Here is a 16762-nt window from a genome sequence, read left to right on the forward strand (position 1 = left end):
TGATGTGGTGAGTGCCGATTTTGGGTAAACTATATATATATATATATATATATATATATATAATATATCCTTTCTTTCAATTATTCTTTCTCATTTTCTTCCTATGAGGCAAAAATAGATCTTCTTTTGGTATAACTAGCTATATTGTGTGGCTGGAAGGAGAACTGCTGTGAGTAGAGCAACATTTATTGATAACACGTACGTCTTCCCACTGAATTGGGAAAGTTAACTTAACCCCTATGTGCCTGGAGGGAATTGGGCCCTGGCTGGCTCCACAGTCCCTCCGCGCTCTCATTAATTATTTCAGCATTCTCTAGAGTGGCAATTTTATACCCTTTTACTGGTGTGACATTGAGAAATGTGGCCCCTGCCCTGAACCTCAAGAGTCTGCTTGTGAAACCTTGAAAATAGGTTTTGTTATTGCCTGGTATGGCTCCATTTTGTAATAACACAAACAATTCACTATCATTTATAAGTTTCAGAACTTTTAACAAAATTTAAAAGTGGTGTTTTTCGTTACTAAAGGCATGATAAAGTTGTATGTCAAATAGATGAGGGCAGGAGCTGTCCACAGCAGGAAGCATAAAAACCACGGAGAAAATTTGCCTCAAAAAATTTTGCAGCAAAAAAAATGCAACAAAAAAAAAACTGCAAAAAACACCCATTGACCAATGCATTTTGCATGAAAAAATTGCCATTTTGCAAATTTCCCATAATTTTGTAAATTTTTGGTGAAGCAAAATGGGACTGGTTTGTTAACCGCTAGTGATTAGCAATTCTACCTTGCAGTACTGGGGCCTAATTTGAGCACTTTCTCTGTGAAATTTTTATGTTTTTCCAGTGCCTGCATGGGTTTCCTTCAGGCACTTTGATTTCCATCTACACTACAATAATATACAGGCAGCTTAATTCTGATGAAATTGACCCTACTGACCTTAGCGCATGTAAATGTGATATTGAATGTAAACTCCACTGAAGTATTGACTGATTATTATCTATATCAATAATGGATAATATATAAAATCAAGAGGGAACCATGATAGGCTTTCATTTGCACATTCAGTTTCATATGAAATGTACTTTTGTACGATTTTCAGACCATGTGTGGGCTCCGAATTATTCATCCCAAAAATGTTGGTACCATGGTGATTTTAGTCGGATAGCAATAATATCTGTGCATGTATTGTGTATGTGATGATATCCTTTGTACGATTGTTGTTTGACAATTATTAATGGTAGTTTGTTGCATTAAAACATATGGTCAATATTCGAATTTTCATCATAAGACGACTAAAATCTAAACATGTATGGCCAGTAGTGATGAGCTAATCTGTCCCGTTTTGCTTCGGCGGAAAAAAATTTCTTTCAAAAGATTTGCGAAACGGCGAAAAATTTACGAAGCAGCAAAAATTTTGCACATAAAAAAAGAAATTGACACACGCATTTTTTTGACACATGGCCACATTTTTTGTTGCACACCAAATTTTTACGAGGCGAATTTTGACGCCCATTTCGCAAAACAATCGTCCATCACTAATGGCCACCGTTAAGCTGGCATTCAAACCCTCCCTAACCATATTCTATGTTGAAGAGATTGTTTATGGGACTTGAAGTGTCTGCTGTGCACTGCTAACTGTACTCCCTTATAAATATATATATATATATATATATACCTTATATAGCAACTATGCTACAGATACTAAGCCTGATCTATTCGATCACATATAATTCTGTGTGAGGCTTACTTAGAAATGGCAGCTGGAATTGAAATCACATTAACCACAACACATTTTGCAGTTTATATTTCAAAAGCATTTAAATTAAACACTCAACAGACAAAAGTAACCTCAAAATGCACCATATGGTACCATTCAAATTGCATCTCATAGGCTTCAGACGCTCTTCTGATTCTGCGTGGGTTAAGAGGTCTTGTCGTAGAGATTTTAAGATGTTATTGTGTTTGTTGCTTTTCATTGGGCTGAAAAATCAAGATTCATTTGTAAGTGTAATCAAGAGGGATTCATTTGTTAATGTTTATAGATTGTAATATTTATTCCCAGCTACAATTTGCAGAGTTTGTTTGATGGGTTATTTTGCATTTATAAACAATTTAATTGTGTGCATCCCAGCTAAAGCCTTGCTTGATGCTATCCTAAACTCAGTGAATGACTCTAGGATTCTGTTTTGACACAGTTCTATGGTGTTTACCTATAGTGGAGAATAATCCTGAGAACCTTTTGGAAGAGGGTGGGAAATTGGGAATGGATACACTACCAGTGCACTGGGCACACAAAAATGGTACAGTGTCACATCTGCCATATAAACTCAGCTCTTTTTATTGTTCAAGTTGTAGAGGGCACTCTACTCTTATCTACTCTATATCTTAGGCTTCCAGCTCTTTCTCCCCTCTGCTCTTTCACATATTCTCCAGTCTCAGGATAGTCCCAGCAATCTCTCCAGGTCCCCAGGTCTTTTGTTGTTTTTTTGTAGCATTCGGCATAAGAAGGGTCTGACTAGTATATGCAGCTCTATACCCAGTTCAAAGGATTCTAATTTATTTCCAGAAGACAGAAAATCTACAAGTCTGCAAGTTTATTTTTTTTTGCAATTGTATTAATACAAAAATCCTATTCTAGCAACTAAAGGTGTGAAGGTTTCTATTAGATTGTGTACCTTGTGTACCAGATAAAAAAATATTAAAATACATTTTAAAAAGGGAGGGGTCTGTCAGTGTGGTTTTCATTTAAAATTCTGCTAGCCAATGAGTTGGGTGCCGTGAGAAGTTATATTTATGCCCAACACTAGGGGGAAATGAAGAACAACAGTAAAGGCTGTGAAAACACAAATGCATTGAAAAGGAGTTTGGTTCTTTCTTAAGGTTTAACCTGCTGAAATAACATTTCCATGTCTGCAACAAGAAAAAGGAAAAATAGTTTGCAAAAAATGCAATAAATCCATTCATTACAAATACCTCTGATGTTTACAAATTTTTAGAAATCAATTATTATTATTACCGCCATGCAAATATATATTTGTTAATGAGAAAAAAGTAATCTTTAAGAAATAACAAACAATATTTGGTGAAAAAAATGGAGCAAAAACAGGCTGGTGGATTCATGGATCATCAAACCACCAACCATATTTTATTTGTTTCTATAGAGGTGTATTGACTTCTATGAAATGTTAATTTTCATCTCATCCTTCTAAGTAATGTCACGCTGCATAGATAGTAGGATCTGATTTTTAGGCAGAGGTGCCCACTGTCCCACTAGAAGCCAACAACAGTGTGTAAGTCTTGCTGTATTGTGCCGTATTTAAATCTCCTCTTAATGTAGTGGCACCTGGGGAGATTTTTAGTGTTTGGCAGCCAAATACTTAGTAGAATTAGCTTCCAATTCACGGTCTACATTGCAGCTGCATGTGTAGATACAGTAAAAGAACCCTGGAATTTTGAAAATTATTGGCAGGTCAAAGCCCCCTTGTGCCTATGCAAACAATCACATACTATTAATCATAATATTAACATAGTATTAATCAAAGAAGCTGAACAGGTGCATTGGTACTCAGCGCAAGAATACAGGTGCTATCCATTTAAGCATTTTGCAGTTGAGCTTGCTTTCATAAATTAGTCCTTTTCTTGCTTTTAACACCCAGTATTCCAAACAACTGAATTTTTCCCCTGGTATATGTATTTACTCTAAGAGCTTTTTTCTATTGTGCCTATACCCAATGCACCGCCCTGATCTGCCACAAGAAGCAGCAATCGACCTGTGTTTGGAGGTTCAGTGGGTACAGGTACAAAAGAAAATAATGACATCTGTTCAAAAACACCTTTCTGTAAGAGCCCTTAACGTGCTCCTTTACCAAAAAATGGCAGAGCAATGTGGATATGTATAACTTATATATATAATATTGCTATATATTGCTTCTCTTATTGATAGTGATGGCAGTTCCTACACCATAAAGTGTAAGACTGATGGCAAACAGAAAAGTTTTATAGTCATTGTTCTCTCAATTAAAGCTGTGTAGTCAGTCCTCATCAACAGCCTCTTCCCAATCACTTGAATTGGATACACGTTTCCTATGACTGCTTACATTGCTTGGACAATGATGACCACAAATAAGATATGGAAATGCTTATCGGGTGCATTCTGCCCTGTGCGTATTCATTTTCAGCTCACTCTCACTCATGTCTTTCATCTAAAAATCATGTGTAAATGCTAAATATATACATTAGAAAATAAACAAAAGAATCAAGAGTAAACAGTGGGGTTTTGCCCATCAAAAATAAAAAATCATTTCAGATCTTAAAAAGTTGTTTTACCAGGTTCATAGGTTACTTCTTACTTAAAACAGGCATTATTTAATTAGTTAATTTCTTAATATTGCATTTTTCTAATATTTTGTTCATGAATAATACACAGGGGCGATTCTGGACATATCGCCGCCTGAGGCGGCTCCTGGATGCCGCCCCCCCCCCGCTCCCCAGCGCTTACCTTCTGAGCCCAGGAATGGTGAGATCACTAGTGCAGAGAGCGCAATTGCGCTTTTTGTCGCCCCTGGTAACTGGGGCGCTTCTGCCGCCTGAGGCGAGTTTCTCAACTGAAATAATAACCCACAGACCCCTTTTATGCTTCGTTTACTTGGCAGCCATTGTTACATGTTAGAGGCCTTCAGGAAGGATTTTCTGCACACTGCCCCGGCACTGCATTGGCACGCCCAGATGAGGAAGAGGTTGCATCCCAATACCTCTTTTATGATATTCAATACTATTTTCATGTCCATGCGTATTTCCTTTAAACTGGCTTGGGTGTCACCAGGTATCCTCAAATGGTTTTCTTTTTGGCTTTATGTAATGGAATTTCGAATGAAATCGGGCATGTAGTCTAAAACTGCATCATGCCATGATTTTTCTAAATAGCTGTTTCTGATCATATCTGATAATAAATACATACTCAGTCCTTAAAGATAGATTTTATGGGACTGTAATAAAACCAAATTTCATCACAAAGGGATAAAATACAGTAATATGCATGAAATACAGTAATATGCATGAAATACAGTAATATGCATGAGATATGTAATTATTAACAGTGTGAATATTATTATTGTCCTGAAAAACAGGGTCAGCATATATTTAGTGTATAAAAGAGTCAGTGTGGCATATTGCACTGGTATGCTTTTATTAAAAGCCATAAGATGTAAGTCAGACACAAGAATGTTGCTGCTAGTGATATTCTTCTTGTGGAATATGGAGCCACATCTCAGATGATTTCACTTAAGAGAAATCCTACAACATGGGTGCAGGAACTGATTCCTAGCCCAGACTATGTGTATTTTGTAATATTCACCAATGTGTATTTCTAAACATTCTTGTCCTTGCTGAACAAATTAAATGAAAACACAGGTGATCTGAACTGATGTCGGAACAATATAGCATTCCATTGATGTCGCCAGCATTCTGATCCATGAATGATTAAAAGTTTAAGGGAAGAGGAAGTTTAATAACAATTTTTTACAAAACATGGTGCAAGTAAGGTGTATTAGAATATTTATAAATTGCCTACATCTTGTGATTTAGAACAGTTTAGAGAAATATGAGTCTTAGAAATTTCATACAACAGAGGGAACATGGAAGCTTCCTGTTCAATAAAGAGATGAGTAAAAAGACTTTGATATAGTAAATAACATAGTAAGTTAGGTTGAAAAAAGACATACGTCCATCACATTCAACCATAACAATAAAAGCAAATAAAAGTGATATTTTGTGGCATATAGTTCTACATGCGTCACTGTAAAACTAGTTAAAAGTGAGAATGCCAAGCAGATACCTATTTGAGGCTGAGGCTACTAATCAAATCCTTTCAAAGTCTGGCTAGTGGCCTCATAGCCTACAATCCAGTCTCATGTGACTGGTGGAGTCAGCTGTAAAGAGCCAGACAGCATGGTTCATTTGTGAGCAATTGCAAAAACAGTTTCAAATATCTTATGTTGTTAACTTATACTCAAGATTCCCAACTGAAGACCAATGGCTTCTGTACTTCCCTGAGATGAATTTTAAATGCACCCAGCCTGCTTAAAGGCTACATTGACTTTTTCATGACATTGTTTTATTATAATTCAGCCTGTGGGTATATTAACTATCCTGCAAAATAGTCTAATGTATCATGTAGATTGGGTAGTTTTATATGTTGGCTACAAACAATCAACTGAAATTTCTGACCTGACCTATGATTAAGAGCTGGGTAAGCATGAAACACATCAGGCTTTGTACATGGGGTTTATTTTAATTTTAATGGAGTGTAATAAAGTTTATATTTTTTAACTTTTTGTTTTGGTGAGGATTTATATTTAGCTGTTGTTCCCCTCTTTGGCCACTAGAAGTTTTAATTTGCACCTATATAGTTTGGATTTGTATGTACAGTAATGACTATCCCACATTTTGGCTTGTAAAGTGAATTTATTTTTAATATGTTGCCTACAAACAATCAACTGAAATTTCTGACCTGAACTGAAGTCATATATTGGTGATAGCGTTGCAAAAAGCAGGCCACTTGTCTTTTAAAAGTTATGTCACACAAGACGTTTTCTCCTCTGGCATATCTATGTCAATCCGCTTCCTTCCTCCCTGACATCACTGTGCACTGATAAACATAGTGTCCACCTCAATGTAGACCCCGCAAAATACACAGTCTTGTGATTTCACCCTGACATCTGCCCCATTTTATTGACAGGGATATGTTGTGTCACTGCACGCTGATGTCAGGGTGAAACGGAGTGGATGAGTGTTTTCTTGCGTGACATATCCTTAAGGTACAGCCAACTAACAGTGAATTTTGTGTAAAAGAAAATGCAATGAAGCCCCAGCTGTCCATCAGGGGAATAATGCTTAAGTTGAATATACTTGGGAACATTTTCAAAAATATCTAATCTACAATATATTAGGTTCTTTTTATGAGATGACCTTTCAGTATAGTATCAGTCCACATGGATAGAGTGCACTTCTATGTAACAACATAATGTTTAACTATATATTCTCTTCAACTATTAGAAGAGACTGATCTATTCTACTGCTAATTCTAAATTTCATAAGGGAAACACCTATTCTCTGTAGCTATTCACTGAACCTGGAGCTGGATCATTTACAACGTTTACAACTATAGCCCAAGGTTTATTTAAAAAAAAAAAAGAAATACTTCTGGAAAGTATGAAAAATATATTTAAAAAGGAAATATTTAACCATTATTAGGTGAATGAAATTAAACATTTTCCGCAGCAGTACATAGTCTATAACTAACTAATGCCAGCTTTTCCAAAGTAAAATAGATAGTATTATAATATATAGTATTTTATTTATAGATGAAAGGGACTAACAACTAATTCATTAATACGTAATCAACATTTGTTTTACAGTTGTATAAATTTTGATATCAAGGTTTTCTGCTAGTTCATATGATTTTAGCTTGTTTTTCTTGAAGTTGAAGATTTGAAGAAGGAACTGGAATGTGAGATTATCCTGATCTAATACTCAACCGACAATAAATGCGCCCCTTCGTTTAAGAATAAATGTGTAAAGTGTTCTTCTACAAAATTTTTGTCTGGCCCCTATGAGTAAATATATTAACACAATACTCTATGTGGCAGTTTTTACTAAAACCTCAAGCATTAAAGAAAAGAAGGCTCCTCCAGGGACATAGAATGGATATCTGCCATTGACTATAATCTCTACAAGTTTTAGCTGGCGAATTGTCAGATTTGGATTTTAAGCCATTAGGATGTATAGTAAATTTTCTGCAACTTTTAGTGCTAAAAATCTGAATTAGAAAAAAAAACAATCCTAGTAAATAGCTCCCTATAAGTTACGGGCTGAAAATGTTAAGTATTGAAAATGATATCAACAAACAGTTCACACAGTCCCTAAATGTAGGCTGTTACACTTATATAAGCACGCACGCATATTTAATGGGATTGTTTAACCTTAGTGAAGGAGAAGGGTCACCTAGGCACAAATTCTAAAGTAGAATTCCACATTTAGGCTTTTGTACCATGCATTATAAGTTCACTGTGAGGGTATGCACATCTTACAGTGTGTTTTCATTTGTAAATTAGCAGATAATTAAAAACTGGGGGTAGTAATAAACTAGTCTTATGTAAATGAAAAAGCTTGTGAAGTTACACGTTTGGATACTCAGTGAAAACCACAGGAGACAATCAAGTTTCCTTATTCCAGCTCATGGAAACTTTACAGAAAGCCTCAGGGAAAGTAAGAACATTACCAAAACACTCAGAATCTCCCAGGAAAAGAATTTTTTTTCTTATTTCTCTGAACTTCTCCATCCCCCATGGTGTCCTACTCTATTTGTTCTTTGCACCTTGCTTCAATAGTAGATAATGGTCTAATTTCAAGCTGTCACAGCTGAGCTGACCAGAGAGGACAGATCAACAAAGCATGTGTCTAAGGGCAGCCAAACAAAAGACGGCTGAGTGCTTGTCAAGGGGTTGAAAATCTCAGTTCTGATGGTGTTCTGTTTTCACAGGTGTTGACTCGAAATTAAGTTTCTTTTTTTTCTGCAGCTGCTGTGGAATGAAGGGGAAAAGTTTGTAAAAGGAGAGGTGCTGTTGTTTTCCTGTGACCATTTCCTCTTTTGCAATTCTGTTTATCTGTTGACAAAAGAGGTGGACTTATATAGAAAGCTACAGGTAGCAAATGTAAAATCTTTGCAACAGTGGGAACACAAGAAGGAGGCAATTAAATAATGCAGTTTGAATTAACAGTCTAATTAAATTTCCCAAAGAGTGGAACCCTATTTTTTTTTATTTACTTGAAATAACTTTCAGCATAAAAACTTTAGAATGTTTATTTCAAGTAATAAAGTTCAAAATATCAACATATCAATTCCAAAGTATTCAGGCCGCAACAAGTGTGTCCAACAAGTTAGTTTATTGCAATGTCATTCATTCCTTCAGCATTTTGACCACATTCTAACTGCATGTAATGGGAGAGCAGCAGTTTGATGTGATCCAATGAAAAATGTTCATTATGATATAACTTTTGAAACATTACTAGTGAGGCCATCTGGTGGGCAAGGATGCTCCATGCTAGTGCCAGTTGCTAATATAGTCCAGTGAAGCCCCATAAATACCTGCTTGGCGCTGGAAGTTCATGTATTTTTGCTTTTGCATGAGTATAAAACATAATGGGTAGTGATGGAAAAATCTGTCTCGCCAAAAAGTTCATGTAACGGCAAAACTTTGCAAAATGCATTGAAGTCAGTGGGTGACAATTTTTTTACTGTGCGTCATTTTAAAAAAAAAACATTTGAGTCTATGGGTCACATTTATCAAAGTACAACAGGTACGAAATACAAAAAAAATAGTATTTGGTCGTATTGTGCGTATTTTCTGCAACTTTTTTGTACTTTGCGACAAAATTTGTGCAACAAAATCGTATGGTTGTGCCAAGTACGAAAGTTTCAGATTCATTCAAGCTTTGGTATCGTGACTTTCCTTGGGCCAGGTTGGAGCTGCAGAGTGCCATTGAGTCCTATGGGAGGCTTCCAAAATCATGCACAGAAGGATCAAAGTCAGAAATGTTTTCCCGTCGTTTATGATTGTTCAATATGAAAATTTTGTGACTCTCGGATCACCGATTTTTTCGTAAGCATTTTCGTGATATTTGCAATCATCAGAAATTATCGTATCTAATCTGAACCTGAATCTGAACACACGCATAATTGTAGTTTTATCCTTTTTTAAGAACACATAAATGAAATTCATGGTACATGTAGGATAAATCAAAACCTGCATTTATTTGTAAAGGCTGTATACTACTAATGTAGTCTTCAGAGGGGTCCTGCAAGCATGGAAACCCCTACTCAGTCCCACCGCTACCTGCCTGCTCGCTTGCATTTTTTACTGTATCATGGCTAATACAGTGGATACAACAATAGCTTTAAGGTATCTCTACCTGCTATACTGTAGCCCCTTTGGCTACTGCTAAAGAAATTATTAGACTAGACAACCTATGATTATATTATTTTGATACTTTACCCAGGTATAGTAGTAGTTCTGATATTCAAGTCTAGTTTAGTAGCCATAGTTTTGTATTCCATTGTCCCCACTGGTATATATTAAGGGGGAGATTTATCAATGTTTGAGTTCGATTTTTTTGATTTGAGTTTTCTTTTACATTGCTGAAACTGGAATGTAAAAATTTTCCATCTAAAAGTTTGCGAGTCTCCGTAGAAGTCAATGGGAGTTGTACTTGGCAAAGTCAAGCTATATTTTTAAACTCAAAATTTTTCAAATTTGTAAGCTTGAAAAATTTGAGGTATTTGAGTTTTTTATACGAATGAGTTTTCCTTATTAATAAATAAGGTAGCTTTCGATATACAGATTTATTCGATTTTGAAAAACAAATTCGATTTCACAAGTTGGAAAATTGATAAATAAGCCCATAAGGAATCAAACTTATGTTTATTCTGCAATCTAGAATGCTTTTATAAAGTATATATAATATTAGACAAAATCTCACGTACGCCATATTATGAGCTGGTAGATGTTGGAATTTTAGTGGTATAAACATTTTTATGATGATGCAACCTTTTCAAACAAAAATCACATTTAAGCATCTCATACTTTTGTATATTCATTTTTACAGATGTATAAAAAAAATCACAATATTTCTTCAAGATTTTTATGTTGAAGTATGTCATGCAATTTCCTTCTCATTTAAGCTTAAAATTATTTTTGACATTTTTATAATCTCACAGATTTAAGTGGATGTAATATTCAATACCTATGATTTTGCTCATTTATTTTCAGCTAGAGAAAGGTATTACATTTTATAAGTGCATTTAATAAATTTAGAAGACAGATGTGTGGTTTCAAAGTAGTGATTAATAAGTCATCAAGGGGTATTTTATCTTTCTAGTCAAGCACTTTTATATTTTAAAAATCCCATTTTTTATACTAGAATAATGTATATATGTCTCTAAAATGCTTTTAAACAAAACATTAGCTGGAAGCACAAAGCCTGCAGAGAGAAGAACATTGACTGACATCGATTTTGATACAGTCAGACCTGGACAAGTGCAAATAAAGCTTTACCTCTACTGCAGCATACACCATATTTTTTAGATTTAAGAAAATCTATTGTTCTGGCCATTAAAAAGTATTTTCCTAGCATACAAAGTCTTGGTAAAATATGATGTAATATGTCTGTGCGACAAACATAAGGGATAGTAATAATAACGGTGTTTGGTTTTGTAGAACAATCCCTTCTTTACTAAAAATTGTAAAATTTAATTAGATGGATGCTTTCCATATACTTAGGAAACCTCCAGGCCTCTTGGAGCTTCTAAGGCAGGTAAAGCATTGGTAATAATGGATGATAATTCATGCTGCAATGGATTGATAGAGACAGCTGTTTTACAGGGAAAGCAGAAAGACAGTAGATGTTCTAAACCAGTGGGGATGGACCTCCGTAAGGGTCCACAACTTGAATGTTAGCTGTGAAATTCTTTCATAAATACAAGCTCTGAAATCAGTTCAATGTACTTGGAGTCTTACCACACTGACAAAGTTGTATTCCTATACAGCCTTGTTATGAGCTAAGGAGACCTAATAAAAATGTTGCACTCCAATGGTGAACTTGAATACAAAATGTATTAAAACATGTGGGTTACAGAGTAGCATCTAAAAAAATGAAGATGTTAATTCTGCATGGGGGACCTATAGAGTGGGAAACCATGAAATGTGGGAGTAATGTAAATACAGGCAAAGCTAATATGAAGGGCAGTGTGGTTATTTAAAAGGTGCTGGCAGAGAGTGGAACTTAATTCAGAGGGTTAATCCTGCAGCTGGAGCTTTTTGAAGTCTCTCCCTAGGAGCCAAATTACCTAGAAACTGGCCTGTTTACTGCCTCAGAAGGGAGTCCACCACAAAGAATGGAACTGGTAGGGGGCATGCAAATGCAAATCGATTGCAAACTGCATTGCCTGCTAACTTAGAACTAAATTGAGTTTGAAGGGAAATTGATTTGCAAATTGTGTATTTGGGGATATATGCCAAACATCTTCAGTATTTTGTTCTGAATTAAATCATGATTTTTTATGTTTGGTTATTTGGTACAGGCATCATCATTTTATTCACATTGAATTTACATTTTTTGAGTACTAGTCAAGCACTCAAGTGTTGCATTTCAGTTTCACATGAGGGTTGACTACTTTAATATCTGTTATTTGTTGTCATTACAGTACTACTAATAACTACAAAATATTGTTTATGGTAAACCTGTTATATAGCACCATGTCCTTATAGCATACAAGATATACAGGTCCTTTTTATAATGCTAAAGAGCTTTAGAAAATCTTTTTTAAACATTTTTTTGACTAGTGGTGGGCAAACTTGAGGTATTTTCCTTCACATAAATTTTGCAAAAAACATGCGCTGAAATCAATGAGATGAAATTGTGGTTAATGTGGTTTTAGCTGTGCTATAGCATATACATTGCCCTACCTTGTTAAAGACCAAAAAAGTTGTATTAATTTATTCAACTTAAATGTTGCCCCAAACTGCAACACTGTGATTGTAACTAAGTAGTAAAACAATTAGGGGCACATTTACTAACCCACGAACGGGCCGAATGCGTCCGATTGCGTTTTTTTCGTAATGATCGGTAATTTTGCGATTTTTTTCGTCGTCTTTACGATTTTTGCGTAAAAACGCGAGTTTTTCGGCGTCTTTACGATTTTTGCGTAAAAACGCGAGTTTTTCGACGTCTTTACGAAAGTTGCGCAAAGTCGCGATTTTTTCGTAGCGTTAAAACTTGCGCGAAACGTCACGCCTTTTAAGTTTTAACGCTACGAAAAAATCGCAACTTTGCACAACTTTCGTAAAGACGCCGAAAAACTCGCGTTTTTACGCAAAAATCGCAAAGACGCCGAAAAACTCGCGTTTTTACGCAAAAATCGTACAGACGCCGAAAAAATCGCAAAAAATACGAAAAAGTCTCAAAATGTTCGTTTCCAATCGGAATTTTTCCAATTCGGATTCGAAATCGTGTCTTAGTAAATCAGCCCCTTAGTGTTCATCAGAACACATGCAACATACTTAAATATGCTCTGTGGTATAGATTAAATCTGTGACTTTAATAGCTGAGAGATTTTTTAGGGTTTTAAATGAAGAAAATAGTTTCATGTGAAAGAAAGGGAAGAGAAAAAAAGCACCCATAAAAAAAAATATTGACCGACAACTTGGTTAAAAGTGGATCTGTAGAAATAAGTTAAGAAGTAAAGTGCTATAGAAATGCAACTGTACCATTAAATCAGTCCCTGTGCCCCTGTGCCACTCCAAACAACTGTCTCTGATTCATTCCTATGATTGCTTTAGTTTATATAGGATTGATAATCTGGAATGTCTACCCTTTCCAATTTGCCTCCAGTAAAGCTCTGGCAGCTCTATTTATATAATAATTGTATGGTATTGTTTCCATTTTATTAACCTCATTCTCATGCAAAGCAAAATGCGCATTAGGGCTGCCTTAATAGTACAGTACAGCAACCTGGGAGATTATTTGTACTGCCATCTTCCACACATCTTTGCTATTTTACAGGTCTACCACATATGAAGGAATGACCCAATCATAGTGATTGGTTTTGATTTCTTTTTTTTTTTCTTGTAATCATACTGCTATGAGGCAAAGTCTTGTAACTAGTATAAATGGTATCCCATGTAAAAAAACAAAAGAAATACACATACTTAAGCAGACCTTGGTCATTTCCTTAGCAAATCTGGACCTGCCAGCAGTCTATTTATAAGTATTGGCCCAAAAAAAGCACTATTTTGATCCTTCTGTGTGGCTGCAATCGTCAGCAGAAGGCTTTGCACTTGCTTGTTATCTTTTATTGCTCAAATTGGATTGTCCTAATCTGGCACACCAGCAAATAGGCTATTGTATATAATGTTCTGGTCACTATGGAGCCTCAATAGTTGAAACACCTTAGGGCCCGCTGTGCCAGAGCCCTTAAACTGCCTGTTATCACTGACACACTTGACTATGGCATTTGCTGGTGATATCAATATCAGCTAGCACAGCTTAGATGTGCTGGCATCAATGTTTCTATATTGTGATCATTTGTCATCTTATATGATGTCTACATTTGTCACCATCATTGTGCTGCACCTACTGCACCTGAATCTTAATCTAGTTGTGTCCACTAAAATGGACGCAACTGCATGAGCACTTCATTGCAAATCAGGTGCAGAGGCGCTGAATATTTTCTTAGTCTGCCTAGTGTAATTTCTGGCTTTCAGTGTGCGAGTGTTGTGTGCACCCAATACTTTTGGTGCAAGTGTGCTGTGCCCATTGATACAGGGCACTGGTGGAACACTGAACCTACAGCCTGGTCAGCATAGGTGCAGCAGCATCTGATTCATCTGAGCATCTTTACATGTAGAACTTAATCTTTGTAACTGAGCATATTTCTATTAATTTGTTTAGATGCTTTTTCCTGTTTATGCTATTACTGTACTGTAAAAAATGTACTGGACTGGATGTTAAATCGTGTTTATGCCAAAGGCCATTTGCAAATATGCTGCAAATTGCAATCAGATACTGTTGATCCAGTTGATGAGAACACAGGTATTTTAAGATCGCTACAGAAGTACAGCATTATCCTATTCCTGGATATCCAATAACTTCATATATGTGTTGATGATGGTCATTAGCCAACTATGTCAGTAATGCAAAACATTTATTTATCTTTAGTGATGAGCAAATTTTTTCAGGCATGGATTCGCAGCGAATTTCTGCATTTCGCCATTGGCGAATTGTTTTGCGAAACTTCTGTGAAAATTTGCCACGGAAAAATTTGTTGCGTGTCAAAAAAGGTCAAATTGGGTGTGGTTGTGTCAGAATTGGGTGCAGGCGCAGCAAAAAGAGCCAAGGACGACACAAAAGTCCCGTGACAAATGCATTTCATGGATTTTTTGCCGTTTTGCAAGTTTTCTTGTCGTTTCGCCAATTTTATGGCGAAACAAAACAGAACAGTTTCGCTCATCACTATTTATCTGTCCAAAAGTTAATTTTCTGCTAGATTGTTTAAAATTGGCCAAACTATGTGAACTAATTGTTTTAGATTGTAAGCTCTTTTGGGCAGGATCCTCTTTACCCCTTATATTGGTTATTGGTTGTTTTTGCAAAACAGAGGCCTGTACACCTGGTATTGCTACAATAAGCCCAGTATTCAAAAACTGTGGTTAGTTGCTTTCCTTCTTCGAACAGCAGTCAGTTGCTGGGAGTTAACAGTGATTGTTTTGGGTCTCTTGTTGAACCTCTGCCAATCTTAAAAAAAACATGTTTGCTCTTTAAATGTTCTAAAATAACCGCCTGTGACCCTATGCAAATATACTGAGAAAGTCTTCTGGAAACAGATGGATATGTATCACCATGGAAAAGTTAGAGTAATGGAGAAAAATTAGCTCTGTAGTTTGTGTTGTGGTTTCCTACACAAATGTTTTCCTCATATACAATATATATCTATTATAAAAATGCTTTATATTTAGTAGTACTGCTGCCATTATTTTAAATTAGCCCTTTATTTTGGGTCACCTTTCATTTTTTGATCTAAAGAAAACTTCTCAAATAAAGCTTATTTGATTGTTATTTTGAGCATTGAAATAATTTTGGTATTTTCTCCTTTAGGATTAAAAAAAATGACTGATGAAGCTATTGCCTCGTTAAGTTAACCAGTCTCGGGCTTGACAAAGTAATGCCATCAAATCTTCAGCATTCAGTGTACATGATGGATGTTTCATAAGTTGCTAACACTCTGCAGTTATAATAAGAAGCTAAATCATGACCTTCAAGACTAGTCATTCTTCTACATGAAAAGTAAGATTGTGATTTAATGTACAAGGCTATAGAGAGAAACCCAAATTTAATCAAACTTTCATCTGTCAGAATATAATTGGTTGCACATAAGGTTAGATCCCCGTGATAGTACTTTCAAAGAAAAACAGCATCCTGGTACTTGTAGGAATGATCGCCCTTCAGGCAGCTAGATGCTTTTTTTTAGAGGCATAATATATTTAATCATAATAACACCGGTAATAAAATGCATTGAAGGTGATACTATTTGACTAATGCTTTCTACTTCCTACAGGATGCAATAATCCTTTCTACCAAGCAGGGCACACTTTGCTTTCCTTCACTGCTCCTGGGCCTTTCACAGGTTTTATTTCAATGTAACCTTCCTGCAGGCAGTTTCCTTACGCATCTCATTTAAATCAATGCCGATATCCTAGCGTCTGCTCTATAAGTGTTTAGTAAAGGCACAGGGTTAAGAGATTTATTTAAGTCTTAACAAGGCAACGTGCTGACAAATACCTTTTTTTTTAACAAACAAGCTGTGTGTATGCACAAGCAGGGGCACATAACCCTTATTATAATAGCTATTTATCAACAGGGAAACCTTTGACATGTCTAGTAACCCATAAGAACCACAAACATGTTTGTTTTTGTTAGTCAAACAGCACTAGATCAGTAAATGACAATCCAGTAGACCTGGAAAAACCTTGCCCCAAATATTACAAAATCTTCTTAGAGGGTAATGTAATAAAAGGTGGCGTTTGATACAGGACAAGAAACCCATTGCAACCAATCAGCAGGTGTTGTTTACTGGTTTAAACCCAAATATTTGAGTGGTTGCCTTTTTTTTTTTATAACATTACCTATGTTACCTATTACTTGCATATAATG

This window comes from Xenopus tropicalis, chromosome 3 (assembly GCF_000004195.4).
Source record: "Xenopus tropicalis strain Nigerian chromosome 3, UCB_Xtro_10.0, whole genome shotgun sequence".
NCBI lineage: Eukaryota > Metazoa > Chordata > Amphibia > Anura > Pipidae > Xenopus > Xenopus tropicalis.